Raw genomic sequence first — 14,135 nt, 5'->3', positions numbered from 1 at the left:
TCTGGGACCGCTGGTGGGAGGAGGAGGAGGGAAGAGCAGCCCCGAGTCCTGAAAGCTGGAGCTGTTTAGGAGCCTACATTTAACTTTTTTCACGTTATTTCCAAACATGAAGCACAACACAAACCAAACTTTTTCTCCAAATTGCTGCTATGGCAGGAACCGCCTATATACCATCGCCTGGGGGTTCCCAGCCCTGTGGCTGCATTGCAGACCCTCCCCGAGTCGGGTCCAGGGCACACCGGAGGAGCCGGGGGCCATCCTGCACAGCCTCCAGCAACAGTCGCAGGTCCAGCAGCAGTTACAGACTGTGCTGCCTTACGCTCGTACCGAGGCCTGCCCGGTGAGCGGCAGCTTTCCTACCCCACCATACAAGCGGCTGGGCCAGCGCACGAGCGAGCAACGTCCCCAGCATGCTGCCCTGACCTCTGCTAGCTGGAGGTCTGGCGCATTCGGGAGCAATAACGGGTCTTTTTTTTCCCTCCCTGGACTTCCAATACAATGCTTTTCCTGACACCAACTCCACTTCAAAAGTAGTCCTGAATACAAAGTGTGATGTTTAAGAGCAAGAGAAAGCTTGCCAGTCCAGATATCCTGGCTCTCATACAGGAGTATTTTACCTTAATTCCACCTTCCCAATCCTAAGAATGTAAAGAATTTCCCTCTGGCTCTGTCCAACTCATTCCCCAGCCCAGAGCAAGGAGAGCCGTGCTTGCTGGCTTAGGCATGTTCTTGCCCAAACTGTTAAATATTATTCTTTTTCCTCGAATGCCTCAGCAGTGATTGCACAACCTGGCTTTTTGCTGGCTGTCTGGCATGGGGAGGACCTCTCCTTCGCTGAGAGGCAGGTGGAGGCGGGTTGGTGCTTGTGGCTTTCATCCCCACGCTCACTAAAGGTGGTTCTGAAAGCCAGGGAGGTGAGAGGTTCAGCCATTACTTCTGCCTCAAAAAAAGTCTCCCTGTTCCCTCCATTATAGAAGATTATATATAGATAGATCCATTTTAGAAGGAACTGAGGGAACAGAGGAATTTGGAGGCTGATACTGACATGCTGAAGCACAAAGAAACTCAGTTGGATTTCAGCTTGTCCTGTGTGTCTGGGAAATTCATTTGGCCTTTTGGTAGAAGCAGCTCAGAAATCCCAAGCCCCGCGTGTACCCGTGCTGTCTTGCACAGCTGGGCAGCCTACCTCCCCCAGGCAACCCCGCTTAAGTGCTTAGCTGGCTCTGTGTCAAAGACGTAGGTTGCTTAAGTCAATCCTGTTATCTCTGCCTTTATGAATACGAAAAAAATGCCCTCTGATTAGGGGAAAAGGATGGACCTAACACCTTACTGACAAAGTAAACTGCCGGCTGTTAAACCAGCACAGCCTTTAAGCCCTCAGCTGGTACCTCGGTCAGGGGAGGATCGGGGCAGCATCCCTCTCCACATCCTGGCCTCTGAGATGCCCTAAGTTTACCTTGGGCTGAGAAAAAGCAGGGGCAGGGGACAGGAACACCCCGCTCCTCGCTGCACATCACGGCAGGATGGGGAGAGGGGGGGCAGCTGGCACCCAGCACCACAAATGAATCCCAGTGGTGTCTGTAAATGCAGACATAGCCAAAAACACCAGCCGAGGTGTTCAGGGAAGACTTACGATCCCCAGAGAAGAACATCCAAGGACTGAGTTCGCAAGCCTCTGCGTTTAGGGAAAACAGGCCCCACATGACATTAGGCTGATGACATTCCTCTGCATCCCCTCACAGCAGGAGTATAAGATATTTCTGCTGAATAGATGTTTCTGCATCCAGAATCACGCCTTGACTTATCACAGTCTGTCTTATGTGCAGAGCAAACCTGTCAGCTGCGAATGCAGCGAGGACACTGTTTGACTTGGAAGTATGCTAATATCTCTCTGCATTTCCCAGAGGCGCGTTCATTTTTATTGCTTTTCTCTGCTACCAGTATTATTTTTCTGGCCCGGCTGCCTCACAGATCAATCATGTTAGCAGTGCAAAGTTTGCCCTTGGCAGTGCAAAGTTTGGCCCCGGGATGCCAGAGCAGATGTGGTGCATGCACCAATGGGCTGGGGCCCCGCTGGGCATTTTCAATAGCCACACAACTTGTATTTTGCAGCCAAAGCCAGGAAAACCAAGCCCTGGGAATCACTGTGGGGTGAGAAATGTGCCCATTCTCAGTGTTTGCCTGCAAAAAGCCTCAGCTGCCAGCACAGGGATCCACCTAACCTGCATGCACAGCATCATTCTTGTGCACAGCCTGAAAGCATCACTCCTCTACCTCCTAGGGCTTTACCCTAGGTCCACAGGCACTGATCCCCCTGGGTCTCACAGAGCACGAGCTCATCCTGCTCTTCAAACTCACTCTCAGCCGTGCCACGTTACAGCTGCCCCTACCTGCCCAGGAAGACACTGGCCTGAAAACACAACACCTCAGCTGGGTCCCTCCTGCCCAGCGTCTCATGGGAGGGCAAAGTGTGACACATCGGATCTGGTTACACGTCAAACGTGCTTTGCACTGGCTCAGACACTGCTGGAGGTCCAGGCCAGTGATCTGGGCACGGGTGCTGAGCCAGACCCTCCCAGCTCAAACTGCCTGGGTGCTGCAGATCCAAGAAACCCACATCTCCACCAGCTCCAGCCCCAGCTTTGACCCCTTAGTTCCCTAAACCCAGCAGGGCCACTCTCCATCGCCAAGCAGGGCTGCCTTTTCTGCTGCAAGCACCGTTTCAGGAGGATTTAAAGCAAGACTATCAAAGTCATGAGAACATGGGCTTTTCTTTAGGTAGCTGCAACCTGACCTTAACCCACTTGCGGCTTAGAGAGGAACGAGGCGGTTTCTGCTCCGACCTTGTAAAGGAACTCTTTGTGATAAATAACTCCATATTCCCCCATCTCTGCCTGATCTAGTGTCTGCTGCTTTCTAAATGTGACAGCTGAGAACTGACCTTTCCACGTGCCTGGAGAAATAATTACAGGGCTAGGAATATCTCTGTGCAGTTCTCATCCCTGTTCTCTCAGGCAAGGGGTTTTAGGCATCAGATGTATACATTTCATGGGGAGATTTTTTTTCCCCAGCTGGTAGGCAGTCCTAGCCATCCAATAAATACAGAAGTAGCTGTTTTTCCAGTTAGAAAGCAGGAGTGAACACTTTCCTCTTTTGCATTTATAGGCATCTTCCCGTGTCCTTGTCTTGCAGACAGCTGCCTATGTGGCATGATGGACGTGTGCAGGCGGAGCACTCGTCTCCGCATAGGAACACTTGAGAACAAGCCATTGCCTAATTCCATCCCCTCCTTTAGTTTTGTCTAAAAATAAAATAAAATAAATCCAATATCACAGAGACCAGCTAAGCTGGAGCTCTTATAAGGTCTCGTACGACCACTACCACGCTGCGGAAGGTGTTCGCTGCCAGTGATGGGTGACGCCCTTGGCTGCTTTTGCTGAGCTGCCCTGCATGGCTGGCCACGCAGGCAGGGAGCAAAGCGCCGGGCTTTCACCCACCAGCAAGGAGCAATGCTCCTCAGGGCTGCGTGGCACCCACACAGCCCATCCTCAGCACATTCGTTCATCACATTCACAGGAAACTGCGCGGGAAAGCACCACACCAGCCCTTAACAGAAGAGGGATAAGCTATTTCTTGCACGACTTATACTGTGAAATTTAAATGGCTGAAAGTGCCCAGGGCTTTGCAAGATTAAGTCCTGAGTTTGTAAAGCAGTAGCACGTGTGGCAGCCACTTAATGGGCTAAATATCCATTAGCTTAATTATAATGCCAGTGATACAAGACATGATGTCATCTGTCTGGAAAAAAGCACAAGGAGGTGAAAGAACAGCTCACAAACACCAGCATCTAAAGAAAAACCAACAAAAACCCAAATCCCCAGCCCCACTGCCAAAGACACAGAGCTCTGCTTGCATTGGGTCAAAGGCTTTCAAACCCTCTGTTTGCGATGGCAGCAGTGATACGGCAGTGGAATCGCCTCGGCCGCACACGCTGTGCCCAGGCGGTGGCTACAGTCCGTGTGATGAGTTTCTCTGGGGCCGGACGGCCAGCGTGGCTGGTCTTGCAGGACTGGACTCTTGCTACCGCAGCAGCGCTGAAAGCAAAAATATCCCGTCACCTAAATACGTTGGCATCTCTATCACGTGCAAGGCGCTGGTGTTTCGAAAGCAGTGACTGTACAACGAGTGCCCAGCGGGTCCATCACTCGGCCCTTCGTTAGCTGGCCAGCTTGCAAGGAGCTAGAGAAGCGTACACAATTTTTAAATTACATAAAGCTCTGACGGACCATCATTAACACTGCCAATGAAATCATACATGGTGCAGCCCTTTTCTTTAAGTTTCTTACAAGTGGTGTTACAATTCACACTATTAAAGATGAGGCAAGAAAGAATATGAATCCCACCCCTACCATGTTTTCTTGTTCCAGACTTGCAGTATTTTCATCCTCCCCTGCCTCCTTTATGGTTCAGCTTGATTTGTCAGCTTAAAGAACCCGAATTAAACCCTAATTCTCCCTCCCCAGGGGCTGCTTTTGTGCTCATCACCAGCAAGCATCGGTTCAGACACTGGAGATTTGGCACCTTTCCTGGGGGAGATGAGGAGGGTAATGCGATGCCCTAAAAAATTATAAATAAACCCCCGCTGTTTTTGGGGACAGGCTCATTTGCTGGATCCAGCACCCTACCCTGGCAGTGGGTTTTTTCCCCATTTGCAGTGGCTGAACAGCTCAGCTGAAGATGTGGCTTAAAAAAACTTGGTTTAGACCCATTTTTTATTCCCAAGGCCGTACCTTTAGGCCTTGAGCGAGGCACGTTGTGAAATGGGTGAAGCCTGAGCCCCTGGGCCAAAGTCTGGGAGAACAGTAAATAGGGGAGGGAGGAGCGGTACCTTCTGCAGAGCTCCCTCTTCTTGTTTGGTTTCCATCAATCATTTATTTTTATGGTGGCCTTTCAAAACGGGAATGTGGCATTTAATGCTGTCTCTGAGCTCGCTGAGGCACAGCTGGGTTTGCTACAGGGAGGGGAAATAGCCCTAACTGAAAACAGAGGAGGCACCTTCATTAGGGAGGTGATGGGAATGGTGAGACCCAGCTGAGAAGCTGAGGGTGTGAAGGCATCTGAAACCTGTATCCACCAAAAAATGGTCTATGAAACTATTAATTGTAGACAAGCTATAAAATGCAGCTCTCCTTTCTCCCCGTCCCTGCTCTAACCACCAAATAACAGCCCCCACAACCGTAAAAGATTTTAAATTTAAAAAACTGTACCGGGAATAAAATGCACCAAATAAATAATCTGCTGAACTTCTGCACCTTTATGTGGAAAACCTGGGGCACAAAAAGAACCAATCTCTTTTTGCTAAGAAAACCAAAATTGCACCAGCAGAAACAAATAATGAACCCATCTTCCTGTAACAGTATTTTTAAATCAATGAAAGAGAGCAGCCATCAATACACCAATTTTCTGGGCTGTGATGGAGAGAGAGGGAACAGAAATGGCAAAATCAGGACTCGCTCGGCCCATCCTGCATCCAGCCCCCGCCCAGGGCTTCTCCCTTATTTCCAAATCCGTGCACATAAACAGACAATTCACAGTTAATGCTAAATACATTACCTATGTCTCAACCTATTGCCATAGGAACCTGCTGAATTCTGCAGGTGCCTTCCCTAATATTAACTTCTGCATGTTCTCCTGCATTCAGTCCTATAGGAATAGCGTGTTTCTTGTTTTCCTAAGGAGAAATGAGACTTTCTCTGCCAGAAATGGAGCAGAAAGGGCAGAACTCCCTGGCCAACGTGCTGCTGGTGCTTGTAAAATGAAATAAGAAACTTTCTTCACTAGTGTGGCTGGCGAGAAGCTTTTGCCCTTAGATCAGGGCTTTTGATTCCAAATGCTTTGGGTTCCTTTGAGCAGAAATCCCTGCCTTGCTCTGCAGCCAGCCTCTGACTAACCCGAGACAGAAAGCAGTTGTTTTGGGTTGGGTTGGTTGTTGGTTTGGGTTTGGTTTTTTTTTTGTGGACATATTCACAGCTCGTTGCACAGACTTGCTGAGAGCCAGCAAGGACAAAGGTAGCAACCCATCGGGGACCCAGACCTGCAACGTGACACCTCGAATCAAACATGCCCATATGACCAACCCCCCGTGCCAGCCTGGGGCGAAAGGCAGCTCTCGCCTCCCTGCTGCCCGCGGCGCTGCCGTCCCAGCAAAGCGCTGACCTGCAGCAGCAATATGCCGTCCCTTTTATCTGCACGGAGTCCCCCTAAGCAAGGGCATGAGAAATTAATCCTGCTTTGCCTAAAATGCATTTATATACATATGATGCACACACATACACTAGAACAGGCTCCCCAGAGAAGTGGTCACGGCCCCAAGCCCATCAGAATTCAAGGAGCATCTGGATGATGCTGTTAGTCGTATGGCTTAGTTTTAGGTAGTCCTGCAAGAAGCAGGGCGTTGGACTCGATGACCCTTATAGGTCCCTTCCAACTTGAGATATCCTATGAGTCTATGATTCCATATACATATGTATGAGAATTTCTGCCCTAGTCCGTGTTTTTGGTGGGGTGGCCTTGGCTGGCTGCTGGGCGCCCACCCAGCTGCTCTCTCATTCCCCTCAACAGGACAGGGGAGACGATAAGATGAAAGAAGATCTTGTGGGTCAAGATAAAGACAGGACGCGCCACTCTGGCAGCTGGAGAAGTGCTCAGCCATGGCAGGGGGGAGGCAGCCCCTCCACCACCTGCATTGCTCCATGGTTTGACTTTCCAAAACTGTCTGCCAGCTGCCTTTTACCAGCACAGGGTCGATGCAAACCAGCCGGGACACAAGCAAGGCGGCTCCGCTACTTCTCCTCCAGTGACTAAGGAAATGTGACTGTGCGATCAACCCTTATGAATGCGTTTGGGGAACTCTGCCAGTGCCTGCATTTGATTTCTTGCCTCAACTCTGGCCAGCTTAATGCAACATCAGCTTGGAAGCCACAAAACATGAGACAAACAATGTAAATCAATGCAACCAGCAAAATTTAACAGGAAACAGGCTGTGCTCTTCATTTTCTGGATCGGAGAGCAGCTGGCCAGCAGAGCCACGATTACCTCCGAAAGTCCTTGCACCCATTTGCTTATTTGCAAGCAGGGAGGAGGGAACTGAAAGCTGATTTCATGTAATGTAATGCAATAACTCAATTGTAGATGCCTTAAAATTGGGCAAAAGACAGAACAGTCACAAAAAGAGGCAGGTGAAATACTATTAAACTAGCAGGCTGACGAAAAAGCAAGTAGCAGGATAAAACTGATGTCTGGAGATGTTAGGGTTTACTCCTTATCTAAGGACGGGCAACAAGGGCAAGATTGTGCATCACCGCAGGAGTAAATATCTGTACCATGGAGCTACAAATAACTGCACGTAACACCTCTTTGGGGTATGTCAAAGAAGGCAGCAGGGCTGGCAGAAAGCTCAGTGTCACTTCTCCCTCCAGCAGATGTATTCTCACCCCAGCCATGGCCAGTGCTATGCTGGAGGGTCTCAGCAGTGCTCACCAACAGAGCCTGGTGCCTCAGTCCCACAGGGCTGCAAACAATAACGGGATAGAGCCGAAATGCGCCGGTGGGAAGGCTGGGAGCCAAGCGCCAAGCTCGCAGGAGGATGGGATTTCAGGGAGCCATCGGGTCAGCTCACGAAGCTGATACAGTCCCTCTCACAGGCCTATCAAAGTCCACTAAAATCCATTTCCATTGATTTCCTTCCCCCCACCATATTCTCCTTACAGAGCTGCTGCAGAACCCAGCAGCAGCACCCACTCGGTGCTGCATGTCCCCCCAGGATAACACCGTGATAGTGCTGCTAATGCCATCAACAGCTCCAAAACTGCCAGCCTGAACGGGGTTTCACCAGAAGCAGCCACTGCCCCCAGGTCTGACCCACCTCACGGAAGAGCATCCCGCTCACCCCGACCCGAGTGACGCAACCCCCAACTCACGGCACTGCTGAATTTCACCTTTTTAGCCTTAAATAGGCAATTCTGGTCCCCACTGGCAGAGCCAAGCGGCAGCAGAGGAAAGAGTGCGGCCACGAGTGCTGGCTCTGGGCAGACCCCGTCCTCCCCACTGCAGCCACTGACCGCTGAAGGGATCCCCAATATTTGAAGAAGGGCTCAGCCCGGCGCTGGAGCCTGATTTCAGGCAGATCAGGAGGATTTCCACGTGTCGAGAGGCGGCTCACGACACACATCGGGTCTTCGGTGCTCTCTTCCCACCAGCTGCTATTTCTTCCCCACCCGCTTTTATAGGAGCCTGATAGCTCCCATTGGCTCAAGGCACACTTATTATGGTAGTATTATAGTGACTACTATAACCCATTTAAATTGCGTTAAATAATTTCTCAGTTCATTGTCCTGCAGATTAGTTACATATAAGCATATTTTAATGATTAACTATTGGGCTTTGCTGAGGCCCCAGCAAAAAAATGCAGAATCCGCAGCCTGCCTCCATCCCTCCCTCCCACCAGCTCCCCTCTTCATCACCAGTCTCACAGTATTTATGGCTCCCGGCCTGACACAACCAGCGCAGCTGGCACTGGAGGAAAGGCTCCAGCTCCCAGAGCTGCAGAAAGGCTGGGAAAAGCTCAAAACTCAGAGTCCAAAGAGGAAAAAGCAACATTTGGAGGTTAAGTAATGAAGAAGCTGCATCTGTAGAGTCAGTCATAGGTTTTGGAGTGAATCACAGGCTTTCTTGCTGCGTTGGGCACTAGAGATGAGCTGGAGCCTGTGGTCGGCGCTTGCTCTCCCTCGCCCTGGTGAAACCCAGAGAGATGCTGTGGGTGGGGGTGAAGCTACCTGGGGCACGAGCCAGGGTTAGTGCAGAGCCCGCCCCGCACGTGGCTGGTGCCGGCTGCGGTCCTTGCACCGGGCGTTTCTTCCCACATGTGGCTGCAAGGACCAGGGCTCCAGCAGCAGGGAAATTCGGGGCTGGGTTCTCTTTTTGAGCCACTCCCGGCATCCGTGCTCAGGGAAAATAGGCAAGAAAGCAGCAATTGCCCATCCCTACATGCACAGACCCCCGCCCAACCAGCCCCTGCTTCTGCACCCACCTCTGCAGAGCAAGGTGTTGCCTGGGCAAAGCCCATCAACCCTGCACAGCAAGGCTGAACGGGATAAATTGTATTTCACCTGCATGATACTGGACACTCACACGCTGCTCCTCACCGTGCAGGGATGAGTTACACACCAACGCTGACACCGCTGCAGGGCTGGGGGGCGCATCCCTGCCTCCAGCGCGTGCTGGTGGCAGCGGCTCCACGCCGCGCCCGGGAGCTCTGCGGACCGCCGCAACCTGCAGCCGGCCCGAGGCATTAACCATGACTTTTGCTGTAAAGTTGTTGCAAGCCTTGCCAAATGCTACATCAGTTTCCTCCCAGAAATGGGAACTTCAAGCATTCATCTTACCTTGCAATATTAAAACAGGCGAGAGATCACAAGCCAAGCCTGGGAGGTGGGTTGGAAGTCCCCGTGGCCGCCCTCCGCCAGCTTTTGGAGCAAGAGGAACATTTTGGGGCCATTTCCAGTGCAAGATCCACAGTGCTCGAGCCTCCTTCTCCAGTTGCTTCAACTGCCGGGGTCTCACCCGAGGTGGTGACACATGGGCAGGGGGTCCCATCCCACAGGGCTGGGAAAGAGGCAACTTTCCGCTGAGCCCATGCCTGGGGCAGGACGTTGCACAGGAAAAGGGAAGATGTTTAAATTGGCCTGAAGCAGCTTGTTTCCACACCCAGCCCACTCACGGATGCTGCCGTGTGGGCAGCTGGAAGCAGCAGCATTAGGGGATTTTCTGGGCTTTGCTGGGCAATGAAGGAGGAAACCTGCTGGGAGGAGGTGGTTGGATCCCATTAGGTTTTGAGTGGGTGTTTTTGGCACTTCCTTTTCCTCCCTCACTGCCACCCTCTGGCTGCTGCACCCTAAGGAAACATTTAGCTCTGCCTTGCCATGGCGTTTTCTAAGGAAATCAGTGAAAAATAAATTTAAAAAAAACCCCAAACAACAAAACCCTTTTGTAGATGAATTTGCCAAGCACCCAAGATGAGCCCCATTGTGGTGGCAATATTGGGCTTCCCCATGGGACAAGGAACACCCCAGTGCATTGCGATGGGGACCAGGATGCTACCTGCAGAAGCATCAAGGTGCTTGTCCTGCGCATTTCCCCCAAACCCCACCTGCTTTCTCTCCACCCATGACATTTCAAAGCTCACCATGTATCGTTGTCCCATTGCAGGGCAGGCAGATAACTCAACACACCTAATTAACAAAAAAATAGCATTTACATCATCTGTTGACGAGCCCTTTCAGCCCAGTGCAAGAGCAGATGCTTGAACAACAGCTGCCAGTTCATCCCAGCTGATGCCCTCCCTCCTCGATGGGCGGCATGGGGAGCAGTAAACTTGAAGGTCCTTTTAGACTTGGCAAAAACACCTCTAGTCCAACAGAGCACTTGTTTTAAAGCCTTTAGCATGCCTCCAGGGGTTAGCTTTCACTATATATATAAATATATGCATATATAAAGTGTGGGAAAGAGCTGGGAGAGCCCCCCCCCCCCATCTCTGCTGAGCTGGATAATTTCAACAGCTCAGGCTTTCTATTTTTGGATACCTTTTTCTCAATGGTGTCTGGTCTGTAACAAAAGGGATTTGCTCCCCTGAGCTGCCACCCCATGAAGCGGGAGCCCCGGGGACCAACGCAGGGCGAGACGTGCGGTCAGGGAGCTGGGCTGGCTCTGCCACCCCAAGACAGCCATGATTTTTGGTGGAGGAGCAAAGGGCAAGCATCGAGGGTGAAGGGAGCGGTTTGTCCTGGAGGAGTCCTGAGGGCAGCACGGGGCTTGCAGATGGGTAGAGCTGTCCTTGGCCAGAGCACACCTCGCCACCAGGGCAGTGGGTTTAATCTCGGGCTTAACATGCTATTCTCCATCCCCAATGCTCTGCAGACCCCACAGCCCATCCCTGGCAGAATAAGTTGGGTTAATTGAGGCATCATCCACTCAGGGGACGGCCGAACCCATCCCCTGACCGTGTCATGGAAACCTCTATGCTAACAAATCTCTGGGTAAAGCAGATCTTTACCATTAACTTCACGTAAGCACTGCAGGGGTCAGAGACTGAGGCCAGGACAAAGCCCAGCAAGGAACTGCTCCTCTGCCGGCTCCTCCACTGTGAGCAGGGCGAATGCTCTGGAGAAGCTGCAAAAACACCCTAAGCTCCAGGAGCAGCAGACGATGTGTGCTTTAATTCCATAGCTTTAGGAGGAAAAAGCCAGCTGGTGCGTAAAGAGCAAACCTGGCAGGAGGAATCACCCTGCTGGAAAACCACAAATGTACCACGTCCTTGAAATGCTGCAGCAACCCAATGCCAACAGAAGCAGCGGCAAAGATGCCCAGTCACTCATTTCCAGCTGGGACCAATGGTTTGAGCTCTTCCCCATCCCCCTGTGCTGATACCCCAGATTAAAGCTTTGCTCTGCGGCCCCACTGCTGCCCAGCTCAGGTTAGACGTCGCCATCCCGCAGCCGGGTCTGGCTGGGAAGCGATGGGGCATCTCTGACCGCACTATCCTCCTGTCCCCAGAGAGACCAACAGCGGAGATTTCTGGGGGGTGAGAGGTGGAGGCCTTTGCAAAACAGCTGGGTTTGGTGGTTTTTTTTTCCCCAAAATGAACAATGAAGTTTCTGCCTGGCTTCATAAAAGAGAAGGGCTGGGTGATTCCTGCCAGCTTTTCTCTCAGAGCTCAGCAGGCTACCGAGTGGGAGCCCAGCAGGGCCAGGCACTAATTGCATGCAGTGGCTTGGGCGGTGAAGCTGCCCGTAAGGAGGACAAGGGGTGGGATGCACAAACAAGGGCTTTAAATCACACTGGCACAGGAAGTCCTTGCACTCAGCACCAAAGCCTGTCCAAAGCGACTGAAGACACCGCTGCCACCACCCCCCTCCTGCGCCCAGGCACTATCTCACCAGCAGCCTCCAGCACTGGCTGGGAACAGCTCGATCCGCATCCAAGGGACAGGAAAAGGCTAAAGTAAACCAGAATATCCAATGGCTCTGCAAAACCTGGAAGGGCTGGACATCAGGTGAGGTGGAGCCTTGCTGCAGCCAGACCTGGGTGGCTGCATAAAAATGCAACATCAGCACTGTTTCGCAGGTGGCCATGAGAAAAAGCCCCTATGGCAGGTTTGGCTTGGGAAAAAGTGAGTCTTGGACAGCAGTCTCCGTGCCAGGCATCTCTGGTGCTCCCGCGAAGCACGTCCCCCAGCTGCCTTGCCATGATGCGGCAGAGATGCTGGCAAGAGCCATTTGGCAGATGCTCTTTATACCCCCATGTACCAGCCAGCACAGCTGCAGCTCCCATCAGCTGTCAGCCCTGCTGGGACTGTTTGCAGCACCCCTGAACCCTCCCCGCAACTCCCTTCCCAGCTTTCCTATTTGCATCAAGTCCTTCCCGATCATTTTTTTGGGGGGGTTTCATTCTCTTTCAGAAGTTCTCTCACCCCATTTGGCTGGGGTCTTTCAACTTTAACAGTGTCACAGCTACCTTTGATGTTGTTTTTATAAACATTAAAGTTAATAAAGACCCTTAATGTAGAGGGAAATTAATTAATTTAAGCAATTTGTGCAGGGAGACTCTTGCTTATGGCAAGCAAAGGATCTTGGGCTTAAGAAATGTTTAAGTGCTCACTGCACTTCAGTTGTGCTTTGGCTGCAGCTCTGATTTTTTCCAGCACAAGCATTTCTTTTTGGTCAACAAAAACTTTGCAGCAGGATTTCTTTCTGTGGGAACAGAAAATATTTTCTCTGTCAACATCTTCGGACCACTCCAACCCAAACAACACTTCCATCAACTCCCTCCAGGATGCTGGCTGGATCCCAAACTGTGCCTCAATATCAGCCTTTTGGAAAGGGGGCTAACATGACTTTCCTCTCTCTGGGAAGGCTACAAAACATCACTTGTGGTTTTTAAAGGGTGCTTTGGGCTTCTTTAGAGAATTCCCTGGGCTCATCTGGGGGGTGTATGGTGGGGGCTTGGATGCATCCAAGCTGCTGCTGAAATATTTTAGAGAGCTTTAACATCCCAAGGACAACCAGTTCCCTGCCTGCCTTGATCCAAAGGCCCTCCCCTTCCACAGGATCCAGCCTCGGGAACAGGGATCCCAATCCCACAGCTCAGCATCAGGAGCATTGGATTATCAAGCTGGTGGTGAGGAACCAGTGTCTTTAGGGAAGGATCTCATCATCCAAAGGCATCACTCTCACAGGTGAGGAAGAGGTACTCACTGCTCATTCAGCTCTCGGTGGCTTTCCAGCTGCCTGCTCCCTGCCCTGCTCCTCCCACGCCCCCACCATCAGCTCTACCACAGTGCTCACTTTGGGACACGAACTGGGTCTTCCCTACTGACACCTTGCTGAAGCAGAAATGCCAGTTTTGGTGTCCCCGAGTCGCCCTTTGCAAACTCTCTTGCTGGGATGACGCTGAGCGCTGCCCCCCCCCATGAATAATGGATGCTTCGGCACACATTGCTGTCGTGCCACTAAGGCCAGGAGAGCAACGTCCGTGTATGCCAGCTCAGGATCTGCACCCACACTTGCATTTTAAACACGAGAGGAACCTAGGTAATTTAGGTTTCCTGCAGAAACATGACTCTCGGTGTGCCATTAAATAATTTAACTACTTCTCTGGAAAGCGTGACTTTCCCCTTCTGACGGGGACACAGCCACCAGCCCCACAATGCTCGGCAGCCCACCCGCAAGGGAACGCCTTCCTTTGCTTCATGGCTCAGCCCCATCCCCAGACTTGATCTTGTGCCTAAATCAAGAGCACAGATATTTTCATTAGAAAGTCACAGTTCACACTGTTGGGCTCCCTGTTATCCCTGCCACAAGCAATGGGAACAATGTGCAGCACGTGCAGGATGTGCCTTCGTGGCGGGGTAATTCCTAGGGGCGCAAGGCGGTGAAGCCTGGCACTCCTCGCCCTATGAAATTCCTAACTCAACTCCCTATAATGGAGAACCTCCAAGGGTTCATCGCAGATATGCAAGTACACAGTGATGTCGGGACCGCCGCAGGAAGGGGACTGCCCCAGCAGAGCCCACGAGCACA

At 51.6% G+C, this 14,135-nt stretch overlaps 1 protein-coding gene across 2 annotated transcripts in view; it reads right to left on the bottom strand.

Annotated features, from left to right (window-relative positions):
• TPST1 (tyrosylprotein sulfotransferase 1) overlaps positions 1 to 8,351 on the bottom strand; it is a 42,419-nt gene extending 34,068 nt beyond the window's left edge. The window contains exon 1 of one of the 2 annotated variants that reach the window (XM_075113303.1): positions 8,121 to 8,351. The gene's annotated coding sequence lies outside the window, so the exon portion shown is untranslated. The other variant, XM_075113302.1, reaches the window with a different exon arrangement.
• Positions 8,352 to 14,135: the final 5,784 nt, after the last annotated feature.

The sequence above is a fragment of the Phalacrocorax aristotelis genome, chromosome 18, assembly GCF_949628215.1.
Source record: "Phalacrocorax aristotelis chromosome 18, bGulAri2.1, whole genome shotgun sequence".
NCBI classification, from domain to species: Eukaryota; Metazoa; Chordata; class Aves; order Suliformes; family Phalacrocoracidae; genus Phalacrocorax; species Phalacrocorax aristotelis.
The sequence above is the reverse complement of the archived record's forward strand: the minus strand, read 5'-3'. Positions and strand labels throughout refer to the sequence as shown.